Source organism: Pelobates fuscus, chromosome 7, assembly GCF_036172605.1.
Source record: "Pelobates fuscus isolate aPelFus1 chromosome 7, aPelFus1.pri, whole genome shotgun sequence".
Taxonomy (NCBI): Eukaryota; Metazoa; Chordata; class Amphibia; order Anura; family Pelobatidae; genus Pelobates; species Pelobates fuscus.
The window spans coordinates 84612380-84640316 of NC_086323.1; the positions used below are offsets into that span (position 1 = coordinate 84612380).

Genomic DNA, 27937 nt, shown 5'->3' on the forward strand with positions numbered 1-27937 from the left:
TTCCACAACGCATGCTTAGCTAGGCATTAGCTTGCCAGTCACTCTGGGACTATTAGTTTAGCATGTTTAATCTGTTAAACTCTTCTATGTTTTATTAGCCCAGTGCATTGTTTTAGCATTGATTCATGCAAATCTTACCTGTTACGCAGCATTGTCACTAAATGGCAACCACAGCATTATCTCATATATCTAGCCTGTTGTGCTGCACCCTATTATATAGATGTCTCGGCAAAGTTTAACCCCTTAAGGACCAAACTTCTGGAATAAAAGGGAATCTTGACGTGTCAGACACGTCATGTGTCCTTAAGGGGTTAAAGTACTCCTACATGCATCTCTAGCCTAACAGGCAACATTACTATTTTGTGGCAATCTCAGTATGCTATGTGGTGCTACCCAATGGAAATACAGCCTGTTGTGCAGCATTGCAGTCTAGTGGTACTCTCAGTAAGGACACGGTACTGAGTACGGAAAATTTACCCTGTTATGCAACACTACTCCTACCTACTATTCTTTTTACACTCCATTTATATGTCTGTTGTGACAGGTCAGCGTAGCCTGCTATATTCTATTTGCTTATTTTATATATCAATGAGGCAATGCTAAACGTTGAGGTATCGCTACACAATATATGTACATCTTTGCCGCCTTACAGCTACACTTACCAACTAAAGTATATTGAGTTTAAAGGAGCACTATAGGCTCAGGAACACAAACAAGTATTCCTGACCCTATAGGGTTAAAACCACCATCTAGCCACCCTGGTCCCCTCATGCCTCCCTAAATATATTGTAAAATCTTATTTGTATTCAAGTCTGCAGCTGCTTATTTTGTGCCTGTTTCCTTTAGACCTGTCCACTGCCTGCTGACATCATGCTTCCCCATAGGATTGGCTGAGACTGACAAAGAGGCAAATCCTGGGCAGAGCCAGCACAATTCAAAAACAGCCCTGGCCAATCAGCATCTCCTCATAGAGATGGAATGAATCAATGAAGAAGTTCAGTGTCTGCATGCAGAGGAAGGAGACACTGAATGTTTGGATGCATTTGAGGAAACCATGACCCAGGAAGGATCTCTAACAGCCATCTGAGGAGTGGCCAGTGAAGTTATCACTAGGCTGTAATATAAACACTGCATTTTCTCTTAAAATACAGTGTTTACAGCAAAAAGCCTGACGGTAATGATTCTACTCACTAGAACAAACTCAATAAGCTGTAGTTGTTCTGGTGACTATAGTGTCCCTTTAATCATGCACTTAAACCTGTTAATGTTTTAATATTCTAATGCTCGGAAGCATGAACTAAGCTTGAGATTTATAGTTTAAAATGAGGCTATTACCTGGAGTAGAGCAGTATATACTTGTCCATCAATTCACTATTCATGTTATATTTCTTTTATGACCTGATTGAATATCTATATGTATACTGTTACTCCGCTACTATTGTACTGTAAACTCTTATTGCCTCAAATAAAAAGAGATTGACAAAAAAAGAAAAATAGTTTTGAATGAGACAATTTTCTTATTTTCCATGCCTTGCCACAGGGACAGTTAGTGTTCTCTCTCTAACGATCATGTAAAATCACTTCCTGTAACGGACCGTTTCAGCAGACAAGGGGTAAAAATTGTTTAGGCGATAATCCCCTTTTCACAGACAGGCACAGCTACTGTAAAATCACCAAAACTCACGAATTGGATATAAGTGAATACACCAAACTCCCGAACTGTATACAAGGGAATAAGGTAGCAATCCAAACTCCCAAACTGGAACCTCACGAATAGCTGCTAGCAGACGAACAGGAAAAGCTCCCAAGCGGCTTACACTCCTGGCAGTCAGTCCCTATCAGCATACAGTGAATCCCCCCAAGAATGAGACAAGGCTCCATGTTGAGGGTCAAGCAGTGGTCTGTTTATTGAGGGCTACCTGCCCCTGTATTTATGCAGGTCTCCCACCTGGTGGACACTCCCCTAGGGGACCAAATGGAAGACTGTAACACAGACAGACATGTATCACATTACAGACTCACAGAAGCAAAACATCCCCACAATGCATCCTGGTTTCCTCCCTTCTGCCCTGGAGATAATTGGAGAAGTAATTCAATTATCTCCCAGGACAAAGGCAAAACTCCATTACACATGTGGGGACCCAAATACAGTATTATGCTTTAAAATATATAAAGTTACTTTTTATACATTAAACATAGACATGTTACATATCCCCAGATAGCTCAGGTCTGAGTGCACATTATTAGGTGAATGGCACTCAGACCCCATGAATACAGTTTAATCGCCATGGAGCCAAAGTCTTTAATCACACGAATAGGCTACATGGCATAGCTATCTGGGTTACCACAAATTTACATGAAACAAAATACCGAATGAACGGCTGTTCGGCTACATCCCCACGAATAGGAACCAGGAGACGGACGGCTCAGCGGTGTTCGTGCAAATAAGTGTCCGTTTATAGTTCCATAGTTTAGGTGCCGAACACCGCTGGCCGTATGGTACTTGTAAAATGGCCGCCGCCACGTGTTCGGTCGACGAACAAAGACCACCCTGCCTTCGTCAATTAAGCTGCGGTTAACCGCAGCTTCAGGGTGGTCAATTGGCGACAAACGCCAGCTCCCAGGTGGTCGTGCAATCGTTAGTTTGTTTGGCAGATAAAATCTACCGAACACCCCGGCAGAAAAGGCACGAATAAGCCTTTCTGCAGGGGAAATAAGTCTTTTAAAATCTGGTCCATAGTCCAAAGGCAGCAGGCGGGCAACCAGGCTCCTCCAATGAAATGTGGCGAGATTGGTCTCGTCACACTTCCCCTAGACAATAAGCATTGTCAGGAGAGAAGTCAGGAGAGAAGCTGTTAAAAGTAATATTTGGTCCCCTGTATGAGCTCTTTGAAAGTTTAAAAAACTGTTTAAATCTTTTTACTTACATAGAGGGAGCAAAAGAGAAGTGTTATCATCATGATTCGCTAGAAAATTTGCATATTCAAAAGTAAAATGGCTTAAGAGAACATAAACAGGGCAGAGGTAAAATCCAAGATGACGCTGCAGGCTGCGCCATGTAATCACATAATGTTATGCTAATTCATTTTGGTCATGTGACTAGGACATCACATGACCATTATTTTAAAATTTGCCATTCCTATTTAAGCATCACAGGTCATATTCACTCTGTAAACACTTGGGATAAAGCCAGTTCATGGTGAAACGTGTTAAGTGTATTGTAATTTGGTTTTATTAATCTATTTTACTTTTGTCTATGATTTTATCGTTTTTTTATTATTAAAAGTACTTTTTTAATTGGACCTGACCCCCTGCTGCTGGATTCCTTAGCTATATATACCACATATGCCCACTGGATTGAGCAAACCTTATTTTGTTCTAAAACATGTGAGTAGATGTATATTCTTTTACTGTGGTTTACACTCTATACTTATGGTGTGCATTATTGTGGTTTTACATCCATCTCTCTCTCTCTCTATATATATATATATATATATATATATATATATATCTATATCTACAGAGAGAGAGATCCACATCACCTATCTCCTAGAGTGTGGATCATACCACTTCACGCGATATCATTGGAGCCAGCTCCATGATATGTGAGTGTCTACTTTTTATATACACCTGCTCCTGCTAATTAGCTTAACATACTATGCTATATACTTTTATTTGTCTTTCATGTTTTTATGAGGATACATATTACCACAAGGACTACCTGAGGGGCCTACACCACACTGCAACCTTAAACAGGGATCATTCTCCCTGTGCATTGCAGTTGGATCTGAATTTAGGCTCCCTAAATGTGTGAATGTCCAATATTACTTACCCTTATTCCATCAAGAAGTTGTTAACTAAGTTGTTAACTGTCCAGACTCTGGCACTCAACCTCCAATATTTACAATGCGACTTTACCCGGGTGCTTCCCAGCAAAATATAGACGAGAAAGGAGACAGGAGCACTCACTTGGATTTTCAAAAAAATGTATTTCAATAAATCACCTCCACATCAACGTTTCGACCCTTCAGGGTCGCAGTAAGTCCCAGCCTATCCGCACCATACTTCCGGGTTCGGCATTTTCCATACTTCCGGGTGCGTTCCAATGACGTCACCAGAAATGGGACTCCGGTTTCATCCTCAGACTAAACCGGAAGTGATGATGCGTTCCATTCGGCAATTTTGCGTTCCACCACTCGTCAAAGGGGCGGAAATGGACCATAATGTAAAAAAACAGTAATTACCAAATCAGAAACCAATCTCATATCCCATAAATCACCAGGATATCACTAAAACAATAAAGCAAACCTTCCTCTATAAAAAATTCCTAAATACATAAAGGAAAAATATAAGAAAAATATAAAAATATAAAAATATGTATAAAAGTGGAAATAAAATATAAAAATAAAATTAAAAAATAAAAATAAATATAAAATTGTATAAAAATAGCTTAGGACATATATATAGGGTCTTAAAGAAACAACCCATCAAAAGGTATACATATATCTCATGCAACAAAATATGTACTTAGAGAAAACAAACCAAATCAAACTCTACATTCAGCCCCCTTGGTTGCATAGTTTGCAAGGTGTATATCCAGTATCCTTCTCTTTTCCTCAATAGTAATCCAAGGTCACCGCCCCTTTCGTCCAAAGACACTTGTTCAATAACAGTACATTGGAGAGTACTGAAATTGAAGGAAGGGCATTTGTTACAGTGCACTGACACTGAGTGTGTCACCATTTTCTTTTTAATATTGTTTCTGTGCTCTTGGAATCTAATTTTAGCCTTCCTCCCTGTCCTCCCCACATATTGCAACCCGCATCCACATGTGATCAGGTATACGACATGTGTTGAGGAACAGGACACCAGACTTTTGATTTTAAACTTCTTTTTAGTTTGGAAACTGCTGAAACTTGAAACAACTTTATGTTGATGGTTGCAACTGATACAGTTGCCACATGTGTGGAAACCTGTTTTGTTCATAACCTTTTTATTCTCCAATCTAAAAGTGCTAGGTGCCAAGATTTGTTTGAAATTCGTTCCCTTCCTAAAAATAATTTTCGGAATTTGGGGGATTTGCATATTTAAATAGTCATCTTCAATTAATAGACCCCAGTGCTTCTTAATGATTCTCTGTACATCAAAAGCCTTTGAGCTATATTGCGTATTAAAAGAGAAATCGAACATAGGGTTTCTAATGTCCGTCTTTCTTTTATTCACTAGGAGGTCATTTCTATTTATATTTCCCACTTTTTCAATTTCTGCATCCAGAAGTTCCGAACTGTATCCCTTTTCTAAAAAACGATTTTTCAAAACTTCTGCTTGTGAATAAAACAGATCCAGATCACTGCAGTTCCTACGCATCCTAATAAACTGGCTCTTAGGAACCCCCTTGAGCCAGTTTGGATGGTGTCCACTTGCAGTGTCAATGAAACTGTTTGAATCAGTTGCCTTAAAAAATGTTTTAGTCTTGATTGCTCCACCCTCAATGAAGATGGATAAATCAAGGAAATCTATACTGGACATACCTATCTTAGGTGTAAAAACCAAAGAAAGAGAGTTCTGATTGACGTACAGAAAGAACTTTTCTAATTCAACCAAAGGACCGCGCCAGATCACCAGGACGTCATCTATGTAACGCCTCCAGAGCACCAAGTTTGCACCATATGGGTTGTTGGACCAGATAGACGATCTTTCCCAGTAGTCCATAAACACATTAGCATAACTTGGTGCAAACTTGGTGCCCATCGACGTGCCCTTTAATTGAAGAAAAAATTCCTTGTTGAAACTAAAAAAATTATGGGTTAAAATGAACCGAATAGCATCCTCCAAAAAAAATTGAAAAGCAGGTGTTAAATTAACATCCCGTTCTAAATTATTTCTAACCGCCTCTACACCGAGATCGTGATCGATCACAGTGTAGAGAGAGGTTACATCCAAGGTAGCCCAGACAAAATCTTCCGCCCACTCAATAGATTCCAACTCTTGGATAAGGTGTTTGGTATCCCTGAGGTAAGATTTTGCTCCCTGAGCGTATTGTTGTAGATGGAAATCAATATACTCGGATAGCCTAGAGGTCAGGGAGTCTATGCCACTGATAATTGGCCGGCCGGGGGGTTTTTCTTTACACTTATGTAATTTCGGGAGAAAATAGAAAGTAGGTACCTTAGGGAATTCCGAAAAAATAAAAGAGTAGGTAGATTCGTCTAGAGTGCCTGATGATTTAGCCGTATTTAAGAGGGTTTTTAACTCTCCGTTAAACTTAAAGTTCGGGTTAAATGTTAATTTTTTATAGGTGAGGTGATCGTCAAGTAGTCTATATGCTTCTGTTACATAATATTCTGTAGACATAATGACAACCCCTCCTCCCTTGTCTGCACTCTTGATGGTTAATTCTTTTCTATTTTTTAAATCCACAAGGATCTTACTTTCTATACTCGTAAGATTCTTATGTTTGGTCTCCCAATTTGAGTTTTTCCCTAGTTTCTCAAAATCTCTGATGATCATTTTATTGAAGGCTTCGATCTGGCTACCTTTCTCATTGGGACAGAATTTAGATTTAGGTTTAAATTTCTGCATTGATTTATTAGTATTAGAGACGTCATTAGTATAGCCATCTATGCTTTTCTTAATGAAAAATCTCTTAATTGACATTTTTCTTGTAAACTTTTGGGCATCTATGTGCAACTGAAATAAATTTGGAGCTTCTTCCGGGACAAATTTTAAACCTTTACTAAGGAGAAGGATTTCTTGAGGGGTCATGGAGTACTTTGAAATATTGAAGACTCCTAGATTTTCTTCCTGCAACTGGGTAAACGTTAAATTCCCATTGCTCCTCCACTCAATCTCCTTTTCTTCCCTGGTGTGTTTCTTTCTCTCAGTGGCATGAATCGGTTGGTTAGGGGCAATTCCTGAGACCTGGGAGGAAAAAACTCCGTTATCTCTCCCCTTCTTCGGTCTCGCCCCTTCCCTAAAAAATCCCTATTATGTTGGTGACCATGCGTCTGTGGTGAGGCGGTGATTCTCTCAGTCGGAGAAGAGTCAGGTCTGGATCTAAAGGTCACCGGGGGCTGAATAGATTTGTCATTTCTTAGTCTAGAGGAAGGTTTGTTATTCATAAAACGATTAGATGGAGATGTATGCCATCTTGAGTGTGAACCTGATTGGTTTCTCGTTTGTGCATTTTTTTCTCTGTCAAAATTCCTATGATTGTGTCTACCACTTTCTCTATATCTGATTTTTCTGTCAATTTTGTTAATCGTAGAATGAGTATTATTAGCTTTGTCACTTTTGTCTCTCACATATTTTTTATTTTTCGTTTGTGCAATACTATCATCTAGTTTTTCTATTCTTTCAAAGAGAACCTTCTCCTTCTTTTTAAAGTCGGAGGAGTCTCTAATCAATTCATTAGACTCAGTCAGATTACTCATTTCTTTTGAAACAGCCATTAAATTATCTTTCTCAAAATCGACAATAATTTCCATAAGAGTTTTTGAGCATTTCTCTAAAGCTAGATCCCAACGTTCAATATGTTTGGATTTCTCCAATCCATTTGCAGGTCTTTTCTCAAGCCTAAGGCCTCTTGGAATTAAACCTTCCTTTAAGTAAGATTCTAGGAAGGATATCTCCCACCATTTTTTGGTTTCTCTAAATGAAAGTCTCTCCAATTTGGAAAAATAATCATCCAGAGTCACATTTGATTCTTGTTGTGGGATAATGGAATTATTAAATAGGGATTGTAGCTTTGCTTCTCTTAGTTCTCTCAAATTTGAGAACATGCTCATAACTCTAATCGGAAAATATACAAATAAATGGTGAATCTGTATAGAGGAAAAAATATATATAACTAAATACAGAAATGTCCAGATACACCAGAGCGTGGATAAGAAAAGACACACACTTAGTGGGTAAATAGATAGAGAAAAACTCTAAAAACAATTACCCTTGTACTGAAGTATTGTAGATAAGGACTCCTCACAGTCCTCAGATTAACATGGAAAATAGAAAATCTACAATACAATAACAACAGAAAAACATAGTGCAATAATGCTATAACACTTTAAAATGGTGAGTAGATGTAAAATAGTCACACTCACAAACAGAAATTGATTGTAGGCGTTATCATAAAACCTCAGGACTTGCGAAGCATCATGGCAGATATAGAGGAGAAAAATATATAAAAATAATAGTGCAGAGTATCTTTGATAAAATGAACACTTTAATGTACAAACACACTTACAAAATAGAAGTGGGAAACAGGCACATCGATAAATCCAATCTCAGGATCCCTGGAATCAGGAACATCAAAATGACCAATGTCCAAAGAAAGAGATGTGGAAATAAAATACAAAATAAAACCAAAATCAAATTCTGCACTACAATAGAAAGCCCTACGCGTTTCGTTCAGTAACCTGAACTTCCTCAGGGGCAAATAAATCTCCTAGTCTGCATGCAACGTCCTTCAGGTCCCGGTCTTCTTTTAAACTCATCTGAGTTTGGCGCGCAGTAAGTCCCAGCCTATCCGCACCATACTTCCGGGTTCGGCATTTTCCATACTTCCGGGTGCGTTCCAATGACGTCACCTGAAATGCGACTCCGGTTTCATCCTCAGACTAAACCGGAAGTGATGATGCGTTCCATTCGGCAATTTTGCGTTCCACCACTCGTCAAAGGGGCGGAAATGGACCATAATGTAAAAAAACAGTAATTACCAAATCAGAAACCAAGACTAAAACATTTTTAAGGCAACTGATTCAAACAGTTTCATTGACACTGCAAGTGGACACCATCCAAACTGGCTCAAGGGGGTTCCTAAGAGCCAGTTTATTAGGATGCGTAGGAACTGCAGTGATCTGGATCTGTTTTATTCACAAGCAGAAGTTTTGAAAAATCGTTTTTTAGAAAAGGGATACAGTTCGGAACTTCTGGATGCAGAAATTGAAAAAGTGGGAAATATAAATAGAAATGACCTCCTAGTGAATAAAAGAAAGACGGACATTAGAAACCCTATGTTCGATTTCTCTTTTAATACGCAATATAGCTCAAAGGCTTTTGATGTACAGAGAATCATTAAGAAGCACTGGGGTCTATTAATTGAAGATGACTATTTAAATATGCAAATCCCCCAAATTCCGAAAATTATTTTTAGGAAGGGAACGAATTTCAAACAAATCTTGGCACCTAGCACTTTTAGATTGGAGAATAAAAAGGTTATGAACAAAACAGGTTTCCACACATGTGGCAACTGTATCAGTTGCAACCATCAACATAAAGTTGTTTCAAGTTTCAGCAGTTTCCAAACTAAAAAGAAGTTTAAAATCAAAAGTCTGGTGTCCTGTTCCTCAACACATGTCGTATACCTGATCACATGTGGATGCGGGTTGCAATATGTGGGGAGGACAGGGAGGAAGGCTAAAATTAGATTCCAAGAGCACAGAAACAATATTAAAAAAAAATGGTGACACACTCAGTGCCAGTGCACTGTAACAAATGCCCTTCCTTCAATTTCAGTACTCTCCAATGTACTGTTATTGAACAAGTGTCTTTGGACGAAAGGGGCGGTGACCTTGGATTACTATTGAGGAAAAGAGAAGGATACTGGATATACACCTTGCAAACTATGCAACCAAGGGGGCTGAATGTAGAGTTTGATTTGGTTTGTTTTCTCTAAGTACATATTTTGTTGCATGAGATATATGTATACCTTTTGATGGGTTGTTTCTTTAAGACCCTATATATATGTCCTAAGCTATTTTTATACAATTTTATATTTATTTTTATTTTTTAATTTTATTTTTATATTTTATTTCCACTTTTATACATATTTTTATATTTTTCTATTTTTCTTATATTTTTCCTTTATGTATTTAGGAATTTTTTATAGAGGAAGGTTTGCTTTATTGTTTTAGTGATATCCTGGTGATTTATGGGATATGAGATTGGTTTCTGATTTGGTAATTACTGTTTTTTTACATTATGGTCCATTTCCGCCCCTTTGACGAGTGGTGGAACGCAAAATTGCCGAATGGAACGCATCATCACTTCCGGTTTAGTCTGAGGATGAAACCGGAGTCGCATTTCCGGTGACGTCATTGGAACGCACCCGGAAGTATGGAAAATGCCGAACCCGGAAGTATGGTGCGGATAGGCTGGGACTTACTGCGCGCCAAACTCAGATGAGTTTAAAAGAAGACCGGGACCTGAAGGACGTTGCATGCAGACTAGGAGATTTATTTGCCCCTGAGGAAGTTCAGGTTACTGAACGAAACGCGTAGGGCTTTCTATTGTAGTGCAGAATTTGATTTTGGTTTTATTTTGTATTTTATTTCCACATCTCTTTCTTTGGACATTGGTCATTTTGATGTTCCTGATTCCAGGGATCCTGAGATTGGATTTATCGATGTGCCTGTTTCCCACTTCTATTTTGTAAGTGTGTTTGTACATTAAAGTGTTCATTTTATCAAAGATACTCTGCACTATTATTTTTATATATTTTTTCTCCTCTATATCTGCCATGATGCTTCGCAAGTCCTGAGGTTTTATGATAACGCCTACAATCAATTTCTGTTTGTGAGTGTGACTATTTTACATCTACTCACCATTTTAAAGTGTTATAGCATTATTGCACTATGTTTTTCTGTTGTTATTGTATTGTAGATTTTCTATTTTCCACGCCCCTGATAATACCTGATACTTAACCAACCAGACATAAGACCAGATTGGGCGAGACAATATTCTCTGTACTTATGACCGGATCAATATATTCAATAATTAGATATAAAACCAGATTGAGCGAGACAATCTCTCTCTGGTACTTTACCTCAGTACATAATATTTTCAGTTTTAAAAATTATGTTGTGGAACCAGTATATTGTTGCAATTCCATGGATGTCACACTGTATATAGTTTCTTGTCATTTGACATCTAAGTTAAATATGTGTTGTAGACAACTTCGCTCAACCTACTTAATTTAGCCAGTTGGGGGTTGCTTCTATAAGCTACCTACTAGATATCTTTAACCAAGATAGATGATGTGATGTGAGATCCTTTCGTTGCCTTTGACTCATTTCATAGACAGTAACATTGACACTTCCTTGTATACTGGACTGTAGCGCATATTGCCAGCCCAACCCTATGGAGCATATATCACCTATTTATTGTAATACGTTTTTTCCTCCCTACCCCGATTTTTATTAGCAACTTCCTGCCAAGACTTCCCATTTGTGTTCGGGGCTATATCAGTTATGATAGAAGTAAGCTTGGTGAGCAGAACTTGTGATAGAGAAAGTCGGTTGAGGTGTGCCGAAACCGACGTACGCTGTAGGCCAGTAATAAAAATGGGCAAAAAGAAATACATAATATGTTCAAAATACATTTATTAAGAAAGAACATAATACAATGTTGGTACAATTAAGAAGACATTTTTTCGAATGCCTTTCACATTTCCTGTATGTATGTAGTATAGGCTGTCAACCTAACAATTCAATGATATGGACTGGAATTGATGCCGTAGAGGCAGCCCCTATCCTAAAAGAGTGTCCTGAATAATTGCTAGGGTTCATTCCTAGCCTTTTTAATAATAAGCAAATGTATAACATGACTTTGGACATAGTGAGGATAGCCCCATGAAGATACAAAAGTGGCAGAGAGGCGTGATGTGGTATGGTGAGGAGGTAGGAATCAAAAACTTTCACACGGCACCAGCTATTGTTCGTGGGATAATGCGGTATGTGGACAGATTGACCCATTTGGCTTGTTTTGGCCATGGGTAGAGTAAGAATATAATGATCTAGCTGTTTGTTTAGGTAGGAGACCCGGACGCAGATTTGTGCATTGTGTTTTCCACTGATGGTGAATTACCGTGGCCTCAGGAAGGTACATGGCGTGTTTATGACTGAGTTAGTGAGGGGTTCAAAAGGGGCTGAATCTATTAGATCAGACATATCTTTGTACAACTGTTTGCTGATGGGTAGCCTTTGTTGTGGCGTAAGACCATTAGCTTCTGATATGCCCTTAAGTATGGTCTGGATAGGGTATGAGGAGAGGAAACTAGATTTGTTGGGGATTGTGGAGTACTTATGATGCTGGATGCCTTTCAGGTCCAATTTTATTGTGTTGTGGGATAATTTTAACGTGAGGTGGCAAAAAGTGGCGAACACAACCAGGGATGTTATTTCAAACATGCTATGCAGGTGATGTTCTGCCATGAACTTCCTATATAAGGAAAATGCCCTATCATATGCAGTACATGTGTTAGAGGAGAGGGCCAGCTTTGTTAAGATCTGGCTATGTTGTAGTAATTTGTCTAATCCATGATTAGGTCCTGGAACAGGGGGGCTGCTGTGGCCAGATGAGAAGCTGTGGGTAGGGATTCTCAGAAAGCCTAAAATTGAAAGCAAGACAAGTGATCAGCTGCAGTGTTTAAAACTCCTGGGACATGGAAGCATACCAAATAAAACTGATTGCAGGCTGCGAGCCATGTCAGTTTCCTAATGAACCTCATAATCATCAGTGAAGATAAGCGGACTTTGTTAATAATATGGCAAATCGCCAGATTGTCTGAATAACTCTGAACTGTTTTGCCTGACCACAAATGGCCCCAATCCACTGCTGCCGCAACAATAGTGTATACCTCAAAAAGAGCAGAGTTTCTGTAGAACCCTTACACTTCTTGTACATCCACTGGCCAATTACCCGAGAGCCATTTGTCGCCAAATATGGCTGCAAAGCTCGTGGTAGCTGCTGCATCCGTCTGAATGTGTAGAGTGTATGGAAACCTGCGGGAGAAACATGCTTCTCCCGTTCCAGTTATAGAGAAATGTGTGCCACATGAGGAGGTCTGCCATGGCTTGGGCGTTAAGGAAGATAAGGCTTTTGTCATCAGGGAATGTGGGGAGTAGGCTGAGGAGCCTGGAGATGAAAACTCTACCCTGAGGGATGACTCTCATAGCGAAGTTCAGGGAGCCTAACAATGACTGCAATTCTCTCTGGTTACAATAGCTGGTAAGTATGTAATGGTTGATATTGTGGTGGATGCTAGTGACTTCTCCTGTGGAAGGCTAACTTCCATGGTCACCGAATCCAGGTGTATCCCTAAGAAATTAATAAAGATGTCAGGGCCCTCTGTTTTCTTTGGTGAGACTGGTAACCCCAGTGTGTTGAATAACGTGACTGCTTTATCCAAGCTGCTCGAGGGGGAAGTTGCTGTCAATGAATAAAAAATCATCTAGATAGTGGATGACGGTATGGCACTGGCACGTATTTAGGAAGAGCAAACACAATGTCTCTGCGAAAGTATCAAACATTCTAGGACTACTCTTCGACTCGAAGGTAAGCCTAGTTAAAAAATAATACCGGCCATTCCATTTAATGCCTTGCAGGTGCCATAACGATGGGTGAATGGGCAATAACTTGAAGGCGTTAACAATGTCTGTTTTGCTGAGCAAGGCCCCCATGCCTGCAGTCAAGATAACGTTTATGGCATTTTCAACTATTGTGTACTGTAGAGAGAATTCTTCTGACGGGATCAGGGAGTTAAGACTTGGGACGGCTGATGAGTGGGGTGCTGAGAGATCTATGATCAGTCTTCGTTTGCCTGAGTTTTTCCCGGAGACAAGGCCAATTGGATTAGTTATCCAGCTGAAAAAAAGGAGGCTCCGTGAAATTCCCTTGTAAGAACTGCCTTGGTATCGTCCATGGTTGTCTGAAGATTGTTACATTCCAATATCCCTGTTGGCATGTGGATAAGGCCCGTGTGGAAACCCTGAGTAGAACCAATTATCAAGAAATCCACAAGGTGTTTGGAAGGATGTGTGGACAGTAGTCTAGCTAGCATACCAACATTAACATTAGGTCAAGTAAGGTTTATAATGCATTTTACTAGGGCACATGGTTTTTGCATGTGCCCTGAAACAGTGAGAGCACACATGAAACAGACGACAGGCGCTATAACCACATGATCCTTCATTAAAATTACTAGAAATCTGTGACTTCCCAAGGTATACGATCTGGCGGCCTAGTTTATCTTTTTCCTGTTTATCAATCTTCAAGGTGCTTGGGGTTGCCATACTGGGGGTGACGTCAGGTAAAACTGGACAGATCATTGTTTGGAGGTTGGAGTCGTTAGAGCTACTTGTGCCCTCCCCTGCATCCGTATTGTCTGTTTTGGTCCAAATGAGCCTGAATAGCTCTGCTTTTCTGCCCGTAGCTGGGAAAAAGATGCTGCGCTTGCGTAATGCAAGGAATAGTTCATGACCTGATGGAGGTTGGGCTACCCGTATCACCCTTGCGTGTAGGGGTAGTGGACCTGGCTGGAGTGCTGGGGACTGAAATATAGTCACCTTCATCAGGAACCTGAGACATGCTAAAATACAGCAATAATGCCGCTTAGACCCAGGGACATTACTGGCAGGCTAGCTAGTTCCAAGTGACGAAACGACTCACTAATTGGTGACAGATGAGCCCTCACTAGATGCCAAGCGGCTTGAGAAGCTCCATCTAAGTTTTGACTCAAGGGGAATGTTTGCCACCTAACATCGTGCCGGAACTTGCGACCCTGCTTGCGGCTGATCTCCCCCCTACCGGTATGTAAACTGAACCGTATAGGTGCCTTCGCCGGGCGGGAAGTCTGCTAGTTTCAATATTTACCCGACCATGAGACCCGAGGGACGTCCCCGGGGGGTGTGCCGCCATCTATCTGATGAACTCTGGGTGAGTCGGGACAGTGAGTAGGTCAGACATTGAGTAGGGCAAGGAGCTGGAGCAGACACCTACGGTTACCAGTTTCAGCAAGAACCAGCGATTTTGGCAGGAATGGCGGTAGCAGATCATCGGACCAATCACGGCAGGCTTGGTAAGGGGGGGGGAGGGGGGAGTGCTTTTAAAGGTCCAAAGCCCCTTCCACAACATCAGGCCAAGCTTTCCTATATATATATATATATATATATATATATATATATATATATATATTTGTGTTCGGGGCAACATTGATTATGATATGAAGTAAGATTGTTGTTAGCAAACCTGTGATAGGAAAAAGTCAGTTGAGGTGTGCCGAAACCAACGTATGCTGTAGGCCAGTAAATAAAGTGGACCTACACTAGAAGAGTATGGTGAATAAAGGGTGTGGAGGCTGGGGCAGCAGCCTGTCAGTCCAATAACTATAGGGTAGGGAAGGGGAGTCCCTTTTAAACCTCCATAAGCCCCTCCCACAACTTGAGGCCAAGCCTTCCAATCTGTGTTTGGGGCAACATTGATTATGATATGAAGTAAGATTGTTGTTAGCAAACCTGTGGACGTGCTGGCTCGATGCCGTAGATGCGAACCCTAGCCTAAACGAGTGTCCTGAATAAAGGCTAGAGTTCATATCGAGCCTTGTTAACAATAACCGTACATATAACATGAACTTAGAGATAGTGAGGATAGTCCCATGAAGTGACAGTAACGCAAGAGATTAGATGTTCGGTACGGTGAGGAGGTAGGTATCGAAAGCCATCACCGGCACCATATATTATTTGTGGGATAGTATGGAATGTGGACAGGTTGACCCAGTTGACTCATTTTGGTCACGGGTAGAGTCAGTATGTAATGATATTGATGTTTAATTAGGTAGGAGCTTTGAAGGCAATCTTGTGCGTTGTGTTGACCACTGATGGGGAATTCTTGTGACATCAGGAAGCCGTAAAAGGCCAGATGAATATCGGTTTCAGAGTTAGTGAGGGGTTTGAAAGGGGCAGAATCTATCAAATTAGACATATTTTTGGATACCCTTAAGTATAGTCTGATTGGATAGAATGAAAGGAAACTGGCGTTGTTGGAACGTAGAGAAACATGTGATGTTGAATACCAGTCAGGAGTAACTTGATGGTATAGTGAGATAGCCTAAATTAAAGGTGGCAAAAAAGTAGAGAACACAACCAGAGACATAATAACCAACATTATGTAATGAAGGACCCCTTACCTGTGACGTGAATAGTAATGGAAAGACTTGGTGACAGCAATTGCTGGGAGCCCACTAAGGACACAACTTGAAATACCTTAGAACTTGGAGGAGTAATACCGTGTACATTAAAATAGCTGAATCTGCCAGACACGTGAGCCCTACGAGGGCTAAGGAAATAGTTGTAAACATGTAAGTGACAACCAATATATACCTTGAAAACAATTGAGGGGTAACACGATTGAGGGGTAACACGAGTGACACGAGTGACTAAACCAGGTGGCATGAACATGAGAATACCAGCATATGACGCCAACCATAACCTAATAACATTGAGGCATATAGCAAAATATAATAATGCAAAAACTCTGGAAAGTAAGTGAATTGTGAACCTGTCACATGTATAAGCCCCTGTTGCCTGAAAATAATGGGATAGGCCAGAGACAGATGAACGTAGTGATGAATGTAGATACGTGATTACTATAAGGAGGGCCAAGTTGACAAATCAACTTATATAGGGGAAATAATAGAGTAGAAAGGGAAAGTATCAATACTGAAGAAAACCAAAAAATAAGCATAGGTAATTAGTATCAGTATCAAGAAGAATATACAATGAAAAGTATCTACAAGGACAAGAGCAGTGGACAATTCAAGCTAACAAGTGTATGAGAAGACAACCAACAACCCATAATGAGTATAACTAAACCAAAGTAAACCTTTGTTAGCTGATGAGTCCCATCAGGGTTGTAGTTAATGTAAGTACATTATGATAGAAACCTTTTAGATATATAAAGGGAATCAACACAGTAAAGGAGGAGACCATATTTAAAAGAAGAAAAACTACCACAACAAGAGGACATGGTCTTAAATTAGAGGGACAAAGGTTTAAAAATAATATCAGGAAGTATTACTTTACTGAGAGGGTAGTGGATGCATGGAATAGCCTTCCAGCTGAAGTGGTAAAGGTTAACACAGTAAAGGAGTTTAAGCATGGGTGGGATAGGCATAAGGCTATCCTAACTATAAGATACGGCCAGAGACTAATGGAAGTATTTAGAAAATTGGGCAGACTAGATGGGCCGAATGGTTCTTATCTGCCTTCACATTCTATGTTTCTATGTTACAGTGAATGAATATACAAGTTAGTTTATATTTGTGAACCATATGTGTGAGTCCAAGTTGGGCTTGACATGATTGATCCAGTCAATAGCAACATTTAGCCATGTAGGGGGCCAAGACATATAACAGAAGTCGGTATGTCCAAGTAAGGAGCCTTATACCGGAAGCTATGTATTAATGAAATGCTGAATATGATAGTAGTGACATTCGCCCTAAAAGAACAAACATACAGTTAGTAGAAACTGATTAAATCAGCTGTGGCAGCCATGGCGACTTCTATGAGTACAAGGTAGTGCCGGCTCAACTTAAAGAATTTAATGTTTTAGTATAATAATGTCACAATATGTCTGATAGGTGTGGCATCACAACTTATCTATATCCTAAATCACCTATTAGTGTAAAAACTTTCAGACAGAATATAGGATAGCATGACAGAAAGTCATTGGATATCTGAATGTACAGACTCACATGCTCAATATAGAATTGTGTTATGATCGTATGCGTACGGAGGATCCTATGAGGGTCAGCGTCCAGTTGACGGCATGGTTCGACAACGTATTTCTAACTAATCCTTGTTTTACTTTCCTTTTCTCATTTATGTATCCAAAAAATGTTTTGTCGCCTTTTTTTTACTTACTGTGCAATTTTCTCTGCTGTGTGTGATTTTGAAGCTCTTATAACTTGCTTAGCCTCTTTCTGACTAATTTTATAGATCATTCTGTCTTCCTCACCACAGTGGTTTCTTGAATTTTTTTGCTTTTACTGACAAGCATAATGCAATTTCCTGTTGCCTTCAGCAGTGCAACTTTTAAATAATCCCATTTCTCTTGGACTCCATTTAAATTGCTCCAGTCTGACTCCTTTAAACGTACTCTAATTTTGGAAAAGTCTGTTTTTATAAAATCTAAAACTTTTGTTTTTGTGTGGTGTGACTCAGTCACTGTTCTTATATTAATCCACATTGACTGATGATCACTGGATCCTAAACTTTCACCTACAGTAATATCTCTACCAAATCTCTATTTGTTAACACTAAATCTAGTATGGCCTCTTTACGAGTTGGCTCCTCAACGACTTGTTTTAGAGACAATCCCACTAGGGAGTTTAGAATATGTGTGCTCCTGGCACAAGCAGCTATTTTGGATTTCCAATTCACATCAGGAAGATTAAAGTTACCCATGATGATAAATCCCCCCTTCATTGTCAATTTAGCTATTTCCTCAACTAGTAGATTATCTAACTCTTCTATTGTCCTATTGTCTATAAATCACACCTACACGAGTTACTGTGTAATTACAAAATTCTAACGTAACCCAAACAGACTCTATGTTCGCCTCACTACAAAGACCGTACAAAGAAAGTCTGTGTGGTGTTAGAAAGTGAGGAAATGCAAAAGCAGCAGACAAGAGAACTACAGGTTTAGCTAGCTGTTTAAGATTATACCCCAATGAAAATTACATAATTAAATGCATGCAAGCTGTCCCTTGGGGCATATCTTCTTTTTTTTTTTTTCACCTTTGCAACAGTATTTTATTGTTACTTCCAATATATTGAGGTTGTGACCTCTAGACAGTAGCATCACGCGTTTGAATGGCTGTGTCACTGTGACTAGTGCAAATTTTCTTTCTTTTTTTTAAATTCTTTATTTTGTTGTGCATTAATTAGACAAGGTACATTTTATACTAGCAATGCCACAATAGCAAATGCCAGAGATTTCATAAGCATAGATGTACAATCCAAAGTTTAAAACAGTGGAGCGCTTATGTGATAACCCAGTATTATATTGTGCATACAAAAAAAGTAATATTCAAGCACTTAACTGGGATTTTTTCTAGTGATATATTGGTGTCTTCTGTGCCTTTAAAATATAAAATTGCATATAGTGTAATAATGTTATTTTTATAAGCACAGGAAAAAAGGAAAAAATGGAAAAACTCACATATTCCAGAGCTAATATAACCTAGCTCTGGTATGGATTGCTTTTAGGTCAGTTCCTGGGCGACCTCCCCCTCTTTATTTCAGTACTGGCGTAGATCCAATGTTACCTCTCAAATAGAAACAGTATATAGTGAAGGTCCACCAGACCTGGATTACAATTCTTTTATAAGTGAAAATATACTCACAAATGTAGAGCCTGTAACCTGGCTCAGTAAATCAGCTTAGTGTAGTTTGGGACTACACACCCATCTGTATAGATGCCGGAGACTTAAATTCGGTAAAAAAGTATTATTTTATTTTTCCAAGATAGAAATAAAATTAAATATAAAAAATACAATACCAAATCTATTAAAAAAGTCTATTCAAATAAAGAAACGCGTTTCACCGTTCAGTTCGGCTTCCTCAGTCTTCTAATTCTGACTTCCTTGGTCTCCGTTTTTAAATGCTTCCTCCTCTTGTTCTCTATCAGCTGTTTCTCGTTCAATCTTCTTTTCGCGCTGTATTTGCGGTCCACGCCTCGGTTTCGATATGTGTACGTGGACCGCATGACGTCATTACGTCAACATAAGAGTTCGTTTGCGGAAGGGCGTATTATAACGTTCCTCTCTCCCTTCTTCTTGTCTGCGTTTCATTTTGCGTTTCACCAATTGGGGGTTCATTTTACAGATAAAGAAGGAAATTATATTGAATCAATTTATTGTATTAAACATCTCTTTAGTGTATGGGAATATGTTTCTTATAGAATGTGTATAAGGGAGGGAGATAAATCCTATTACCTCTATTATATATATACCACATTATCTTTTTCTTACAAATTATCTTTTACATAAATTCAACATATTTCCCAAATTATTCAAATACATTAAATATCCTGATACATATAGTTTAATTAAATCTAAAAAATTTCAATGGTCAATCTAAAATAAATATTAAATATAAATGTCTAATCTCCTAAAAAGTTTTAGTAGGTTTATAAAATTAATAGTTCTTCTTTAAAAGAAAAGTGTTCCTTAATTTTGATAATATAGATATTAATATCTTCTTCACTTTAGAAAGTGGCAAATCTCGAAATCACTGTTAAGTCCATATGGGGTCTTTGTATTTAACCTAAAAATTAATTCCATCTCTGCCTTTCCTATAATCTTATTAAAGTCCCCTCCTCTCCAGTCGTTTCGGATTTTCTTTATACCCATAAATTTCATGCCTATAGGATTTTTTTGATGGCAGATTCCAAAGGAAACGCTATGGTTTTCATAGCCCTTTAAAATATTTCTTGAGTGTTCCTCTATACGTGTATGCAGTGCTCTTGTTGTTCTCCCTACATATCTCAGCCCACATGGGCATTCTAATAGATATATTATGTTTTTAGTATGGCATGTAATAAATTCCTTAATTTTATGAATTTTCTTTTCTGAATGGAATTCTTTAATTATTCTTCTGTGATTGCCTGTTCTCTTACACGCCATACACTGTCCGCAGCCATAAAATCCAATGTTGTTGTCTAGCCTAGATGGAATTTTTATTTCTCTTAAGTGACTTCTTACCAAACTAATTTTAATGTTTCTAACACCCCTATGGACTATTCTTGGTTTTTCTGTCAAGATTTCTTTTAATGTTGGGTCTTGCAACAGGATATGCCAATTTTTCTGTATTATATTTCTTACTTTTCTATTTTGATTGCTGAAATTGCATATGAAGGGAATACTACTTGGATATGTGTTTTTCTTATTAGTTTTATATCAATATTTCTTGCTTTTATTTCTATTCTTGCCTGTTCTAATTTCTCTTCTTCATATCCTTTTTGTAGGAAATCATTCTTTATCTTCAGGGATTGTTCTTCATATAATTTCTGGTCTGTACAATTTCGTCTTATGCGGAGAAATTGTCCCTTAGGGGCATTCTCTAACCACGGAGAGTAGTGGCAGCTATCTCTTTCAATGAAACTATTAGTGTCTACTAGCTTGAAATGTTTTTTTGTAACAAAAAACCATTTCAAGCTAGTAGACACTAATAGTTTCATTGAAAGAGATAGCTGCCACTACTCTCCGTGGTTAGAGAATGCCCCTAAGGGACAATTTCTCCGCATAAGACGAAATTGTACAGACCAGAAATTATATGAAGAACAATCCCTGAAGATAAAGAATGATTTCCTACAAAAATGATATGAAGAAGACAAATTAGAACAGGCAAGAATAGAAATAAAAGCAAGAAATATTGAAATATAAAACTAATAAGAAAAACACATATCCAAGTAGAATTCCCTTCATATGCAATTTCAGCAATCAAAATAGAAAAGTAAGAAATATAATACAGAAAAATTGGCATATCCTGTTGCAAGACCCAACATTAAAAGAAATCTTGACAGAAAAACCAAGAATAGTCCATAGGGGTGTTAGAAACATTAAAAGTAGTCTGGTAAGAAGTCACTTAAGAGAAATAAAAATTCCATCTAGGCTAGACAACAACATTGGATTTTATGGCTGCGGACAGTGTATGGCGTGTAAGAGAACAGGCAATCACAGAAGAATAATTAAAGAATTTCATTCAGAAAAGAAAATTCATAAAATTAAGGAATTTATTACATGCCATACTAAAAACATAATATATCTATTAGAATGCCCATGTGGGCTGATATATGTAGGGAGAACAACAAGAGCACTACATACACGTATAGAAGAACACTCAAGAAATATTTTAAAGGGCTATGAAAACCATAGCGTTTCAGCTCACTTTGGAATCTGCCATCAAAAAAATCCTATAGGCATGAAATTTATGGGTATAAAGAAAATCCGAAACGACTGGAGAGGAGGGGACTTTAATAAGATTATAGGAAAGGCAGAGATGGAATTAATTTTTAGGTTAAATACAATGACCCCATATGGACTTAACAGTGATTTCGAGATTTGACACTTTCTAAAGTGAAGAAGATATTAATATCTATATTATCAAAATTAAGGAACACTTTTCTTTTAAAGAAGAACTATTAATTTTATAAACCTACTAAAACTTTTTAGGAGATTAGACATTTATATTTAATATTTATTTTAGATTGACCATTGGCAATTTTTTAGATTTAATTAAAATATATGTATCAGGATATTTAATGTATTTGAATAATTTGAGAAATATGTTGAATTTATGTAAAAGATAATTTGTAAGAAAAAGATAATGTGGTATATATATAATAGAGGTAATAGGATTTATCTCCCTCCCTTATACACATTCTATAAGAAACATATTCCCATACACTAAAGAGATGTTTAATACAATAAATTGATTCAATATAATTTCCTTCTTTATCTGTAAAATGAACCCCCAATTGGTGAAACGCAAAATGAAACGCAGACAAGAAGAAGGGAGAGAGGAACGTTATAATACGCCCTTCCGCAAACGAACTCTTATGTTGACGTAATGACGTCATGCGGTCAACGTACACATATCGAAACCGAGGCGTGGACCGCAAATACAGCGCGAAAAGAAGCTTGAACGAGAAACAGCTGATAGAGAACAAGAGGAGGAAGCATTTAAAAACGGAGACCAAGGAAGTCAGAATTAGAAGACTGAGGAAGCCGAACTGAACGGTGAAACGCGTTTCTTTATTTGAATAGACTTTTTTAATAGATTTGGTATTGTATTTTTTATATTTAATTTTATTTCTATCTTGGAAAAATAAAATAATACTTTTTTACCGAATTTAAGTCTCCGGCATCTATACAGATGGGTGTGTAGTCCCAAACTACACTAAGCTGATTTACTGAGCCAGGTTACAGGCTCTACATTTGTGAGTATATTTTCACTTATAAAAGAATTGTAATCCAGGTCTGGTGCACCTTCACTGTATACTGTTTCTATTTGAGAGGTAACATTGGATCTACGCCAGTACTGAAATAAAGAGGGGGAGGTCGCCCAGGAACGGACCTAAAAGCAATCCATACCAGAGCTACCGTATATACTCGAGTATAAGCCGAGTTTTTCAGCCCATTTTTTGGGCTGAAAAACCCCAACTCGGCTTATACTCGAGTCAAGGTCTGTATTATGGCAATTTGCATTGCCATAATACAGACCGGGGGAGAGGGGGGCTGGCAGAGCTGTACTTACCTGTTCTGCAGCTCCTGTCAGCTCTCTCCTCCTCCGCGCCGTCCGTGCAGCTCCCTCTGTCAGCTCCCAGTGTAAGTCTCGCGAGAGCCGCGGCTCTCGCGAGACTTACACTGGGAGCTGACCGAGGTGCTGAACGGACGGCGCGGAGGAGGAGAGAGCTGACAGGAGCTGCAGAACAGGTAAGTACAGCTCTGCCAGCCCCCCTCTCCCCCCCACTGAACTGCCACTGGACCACCAGGGAAGGAGAGCCCCCCTCCCTGCCATGTATCAAGCAGGGAGGGGGGACGAAAAAAAAATAAAACAAGAATAATAAAAAAAAAAATAATAATAATAAAAAAATAAATAAAAAAAAGGGGGTATAAGGACCACTGTGGGAGGGGGGGGTATAAGGACCACTATGGGAGGGAGGGGGTGGGATAAGGACCACTATGGGAGGGAGGGGGGGTATAAGGACCGCTATGGGAGGGAGGGGGGGATAAGGACCACTATTGGAGGGAGGGGGTGGGATAAGGACCACTATGGGAGGGAGGGGGGTATAAGGACCGCTATGGGAGGGAGAGGGGGGATAAGGACCACTATGGGAGGGAGGGGGGGATAAGGACCACTATGGGAGGGAGGGGGGGATAAGGACCACTATGGGAGGGAAGGGGGGGATAAGGACCACTATGGGAGGGAGGGGGGGGATAAGGACCACTATGGGAGGGAGGGGGGGGATAAGGACCACTATGGGAGGGAGGGGGGGGATAAGGACCACTATACCACTATGGAAGGGAGGGGGGGATAAGGACCACTATCGGAGGGAGGGGGGTGGGATAAGGACCACTATGGGAGGGAGGGGGGGAGAAAAGGAACACTATGGGAGGGAGGGGGGATAAGGACCACTATGGGAGGAAGGGAGGGGGGGATAAGGACCACTATGGGAGGGAGGGGGATAAGGACCACTATGGGAGGGAGGGGGGGATAAGGACCACTAGGGGAGGGAGGGGGGGATAAGGACCACTAGGGGAGGGAGGGGGGGATAAGGACCACTAGGGAAGGGGAGGGGGAAGTAAGGACCACTAGGGGAGGGGTGAGTCAGGACCACTGGGGGAGGGGGGTGAAGGAACACGGGGGTGGGGAGGTAAGGACCACTGAGGGAGGAGGAGGGGAGGTCAGGACATATGGGGGGGGCAAATATCCTTGCACCGGCCCTGCACACACTGCATTCATACACACACTGCACTCATACACACACTGCACTCACACACACACACTGCACTCACACACACTGCATTCATACACACACTGCACTCATACACACGCTGCACTCATACACACGCTGCATTCATACACACACTGCACTCATACACACACTGCACTCACACACACACACTGCACTCACACACACTGCATTCATACACACACTGCACTCATACACACGCTGCACTCATACACACGCTGCACTCATACACACGCTGCACTCATACACACGCTGCACTCATACACACACACGCTGCACTCATACACACACACGCTGCACTCATACACACACGCTGCACTCACACACACTGCATTCATACACACACTGCACTCATACACACGCTGCACTCATACACACGCTGCACTCATACACACGCTGCACTCATACACACACACGCTGCACTCATACACACACACGCTGCACTCATACACACACGCTGCACTCATACACACACACGCTGCACTCATACACACACACGCTGCACTCATACGCACACACTGCATTCATTATACACACACTGTAAATAAATATTCAATTAATATATTTTTTTTAGGATCTAATTTTATTTAGAAATTTACCAGTAGCTGCTGCATTTCCCACCCTAGTCTTATACTCGAGTCAATAAGTTTTCCCAGTTTTTTGGGGAAAAATTAGGGGCCTCGGCTTATATTCGGGTCGGCTTATACTCGAGTATATACGGTAGGTTATATTAGCTCTGGAATATGTGAGTTTTTCCATTTTTTCCTTTTTTCCTGTGCTTATAAAAATAACATTATTACACTATATGCAATTTTATATTTTAAAGGCACAGAAGACACCAATATATCACTAGAAAAAATCCCAGTTAAGTGCTTGAATATTACTTTTTTTGTATGCACAATATGATACTGGGTTATCACATAAGCGCTCCACTGTTTTAAACTTTGTATTTCACGGATTTGTGTGTTTGGGGAGAATTACACATTCAGTGTGATAGCAGCTCGATTTATAATAACGATTTGATACATTGTATCCACACAAAACGTTTTCACTGCACAGACTTGTGTTCACGCTATAGATGTACAATCATTTGGCATGGATAGACTGTGCACATTTTTTATATTATATAAGAGTAGACAACAGTATAACGCTGAGCTTAACGTGTATATAAAAGATTAAACAGGCTTATCTCCAAGTTATGCAATGTAAGAGTGTTGTAAATGCTTGTCTGAGAGTGCTAGGGTAGATGCTTGTTCCCGAGGGGACTATCACTTTGCTCAGTTTAGTCATTAGGCAGTTAAACAGTAAAACATGAAACTTAGTACTATTTCATCATGCTCAGTGGCGATTAAGTACAGGTGAACATTGCCTGACTTGTCAAGAGTTATATATTAGACATATTAGCATAATTGCACGTATTTGGCTCTGTCTTCAAGAGTGGTGCTGTCAAGGCTGGTAGTAAAATGCCGCTGGGTTATGGTAGCCTGATATCGCTGTATAGTAGTGAACTGCCTAATTTCCTATCAGTTAAAACATAGAGGCTAGGGAATAAATGGGTAGGTGCTCAAGATTGCCTATGTGTAGCATGGTTAAGTAAACAATATAATGTAGATGCTTGTGTTTCATAGTATGCAAGATGTACAGTGGTAGTTAGCCTGATCCAGCAATTATATACCAACATTTCCTGCCGATTTTAGACAGTAGATCAAGCAAACTAAGCGTAGAACAGGCTTAGAGAACAGGCTTGTGAAACAGGCTTACAAGGCTTACAATATTAACACAAGAAAAGTAAATGTTAATCTCAATCCAGCACTATGTACATTATAGAGTCTATTTTGCTAGGTTAATCATCAGTGAGTATGGGGTTAACAACCTGCTGTATATACTTCAATGAGCTACATTAACTAGCATTTAAATGTGTTGCAGTCATAGGCATATAGTAGTGAGAGACATGGGCTCACATAATCTGCGCATATTGGGTAGAGTGACCTCTGGAATACGGTTTAGTCCTTACGGCATGGTAAAGCGTTCAGGTAAGATGGTGTCCATCTGTATCATGGCGGAGTCAGAGTTAAATAACACTGTCCGCAGACCTGAGAGAGTCTCTGACTCAGCCGATCCCCTGATTCGGGAGGCTCTTAGGACATGTGAAGAGGTAGGTGGCAGCTTTGTTCTCCTCCGTGGAGGGTCCCTGCGCCTGATGGATCTCAACTGTGCAGTCCGAGTATGTCGTAGAGGTGTTCGACCACTAGCGTTGACGTTGGCCGCTTTCAGGATTCCCCGGAATGCTTGCCAGTGCTGTATGACCCCTGCTCGGGCAGGTAAGTCGGTTCGTGCCGGTCCTTAAAGGTTGTTGCTCTTTGGTTGCTGGCTTTGGTGGGGCTGGCGTTGTCTTGTGCCGTGCAGTGACCATTGGAGGTCGTCTCCGCTTGTGTGTCCCTGTCGGTAGGATGGGACGTCGTTTTCGGCGCCATGTTTTGGCTCGCTTAATCTGGGTGGGCAAGCCAGTCGGGCAGGAGCGGTACGATGGTGTCATGGGTGATTTTGCGACCGGGACTTGTGTAGTGTACAGACGGTCATTTAGTTTCTCCCAAAACGCTGCAAATGTGGCCTCTAGCCTCACCAGGATGTCTGTCTCCTGTGTTATTTCGATTAGCTTACTTGTGTGTTCCGCCATCTTAGGTATCGACGCTTGTAGTCTGCTCGAGGGTGTCACCGCTACCTCTGTTTCGTCCAGGGCTGCGGTCGTCCAGCTCGGCAGGGACCGGGATATCCCCCACCGGTCCAGGGGGGGGGGGAAGACAATACAAGAGTTCTCCCCCTTCAGCCAGAGAACCGGGAGAGCGGCCGCCTCTCCTTGGCTCCCACCCATGTAGGCCGCAGTCTGCGAGGTAGTCGGTTCAGCCACGGAGGGTCTCATAACGGGTGTCCCCCGATGCAGCATCACCCCCTGGATAGGGTAATCGCTATCCACAGCTGGTACGCTTGGGTGGTCGGGCGTTAACACCCAAATCTTGGCCTCAGGCTCAGGAGCTCTTAGTAGGCACGTCTGCTCTGCTCGGCAGGCTAGCTCCGCCCCCAGCATATCTTCTAAACAGTGGATTACCACACAATGTTGGCCAAATGAGTACCTGAATACCCAGAGGGCAGACAAATATTAAAATGTAGGGTGACTAACTGAAATGCATATGATACCATTTTATGAATTTTAGGTAATTTAGTAAGAACATTTAAGACATTTAGAAGATATCCCCCTTTAAAGAAAATAAGGAATTTTACATTTATTTGCACAGAGAATGTATGTACAAGTTTATATTGTATTTCCTTTACCACATGTATATGCTTAAGTTTGGGCCTGACATAAATTTAGACAGTCAGTTGCAACACCTAGCCACATAATTACTAAACAATGAAGGCTCAAAAAGTGCATGAATACCCAGGACAGACAAAGAAAACTTTAAAATGTAGAGTGAAAGTGACTCCTGGCAGGTACCTCCAGGTACTGGCTTACCCTCTATCAAACCCACATACCGTAAAAAAAAATGTGCAAAGTATTAGAAGCCATACCACTGTTAATGATTGTTTACTGTTCTGATCGCACCTGCTGTTGTGGCTATGCGACA

The 27937-nt window shown here is 40.1% G+C and overlaps 1 protein-coding gene across 1 annotated transcript in view; it reads right to left on the reverse strand.

Annotated features, from left to right (window-relative positions):
- LOC134568699 (dimethylaniline monooxygenase [N-oxide-forming] 2-like) overlaps positions 1 to 27937 on the reverse strand; it is a 56105-nt gene that overhangs the window by 3105 nt on the left and 25063 nt on the right. The window lies entirely within an intron of this gene.